Source organism: Coenobita brevimanus, chromosome 79 (assembly GCF_032717465.1).
Source record: "Coenobita brevimanus isolate Jiangsu-jjx chromosome 79, ASM3271746v2, whole genome shotgun sequence".
NCBI lineage: Eukaryota > Metazoa > Arthropoda > Malacostraca > Decapoda > Coenobitidae > Coenobita > Coenobita brevimanus.
The window spans coordinates 24,128,732-24,129,833 of NC_137032.1; the positions used below are offsets into that span (position 1 = coordinate 24,128,732).

The 1,102-nt window shown below is 42.4% G+C and overlaps 1 non-coding gene across 1 annotated transcript; it reads left to right on the forward strand.

The window, feature by feature from the left end:
- The first annotated feature begins 264 nt into the window (after positions 1-264).
- LOC145409121 (5S ribosomal RNA) lies at positions 265-383 on the forward strand. The gene has a single exon (XR_013899045.1). It is a non-coding gene; the product is annotated as a 5S ribosomal RNA (ribosomal RNA).
- The last annotated feature ends 719 nt before the right edge of the window (positions 384-1,102 follow it).

Below are 1,102 nucleotides of genomic sequence, written 5' to 3' on the forward strand. Positions count from 1 at the left end.
AAATGTTGTCTTCCTGGGGTGAGAAAATCACACAACAAAAAATTATGAACAAAGTCACGTAATTCAGATGAGTCCAGTTTAAGCTGGCTTGGGTGTCTGCAAAGTACTAAAACTCTTTGCCAATACAGGGTTCATACTGGAAGCCAAAACAAGGAATTTTTATTATCATTGTTATCATTGTGTCTGTGTGTGTGTGGGGGAGGGGGATACATATGATACTGTATTTACAAAACTATGTTGAGTAAACTGATTTTATCAAATTTAGCCAACGGCCATACCACGTTGAGTACACCGCTTCCCGTCCGATCAGCGAAGTTAAGCAACGTTGGGTCTGGTTAGTACTTGGATGGGTGACCGCCTGGGAACATCAGATGCTGTTGGCATCCCTATGTGTCAAGTGGGGTTGGTGAAGGATTAGTGCCCCTCCCTGTAAAACAATTAACTCTAAGCCGTTGGCCACCCCGTTTGGGATACATGGCGTCTGGCAATGAATGAATGATGTTTTAGGAAAACCAGCATTTCGACATTTGGGAAATTGATATTTCGGAATTTGCACAGTAAGAGGACCATTATTTTGTATGTCAGCAACCACTTGGAGACAGTATGGGTGCACTATCTGGTATTATGTTTATGGGTACTATATCAGTACCTCTGTTCATGCATCTACTCCAATAACCTTATTCCTTTTTGCTTGCTCAATTCAACATTCGAGTAGTCACATACATTTTCTTAAGTCTCAGATAAATAAAAGTAATTATGAATATGAAGTTTGTTTTACTATCTTCTCCCTGTACTTTCCCAGTTTGGAAATTTAATGGAACTGACCCCATTTTAAGACTAGAGCAATATGACAATTGGTTTTCCAGTCAAAGTTTCTTCCATTATTTGAGGGCAGAGTGGCTCAATGGTAGAGCATCAGGCTGAGAACTGGGGGGGGGGGGTCATAAGTTGGAGCCATGCCCAGTACCTGCCTTGCTGAGAGGAGTAGCAACCTCCTGTCACCTACCAGGGCTATATGATCTGATAGGGGCTAGCCCCGGGAAACTGTTATTCCCCTTCTTCCATTATCTGATTCAGGCTGAAAGGACTGTCTGGAGGAATG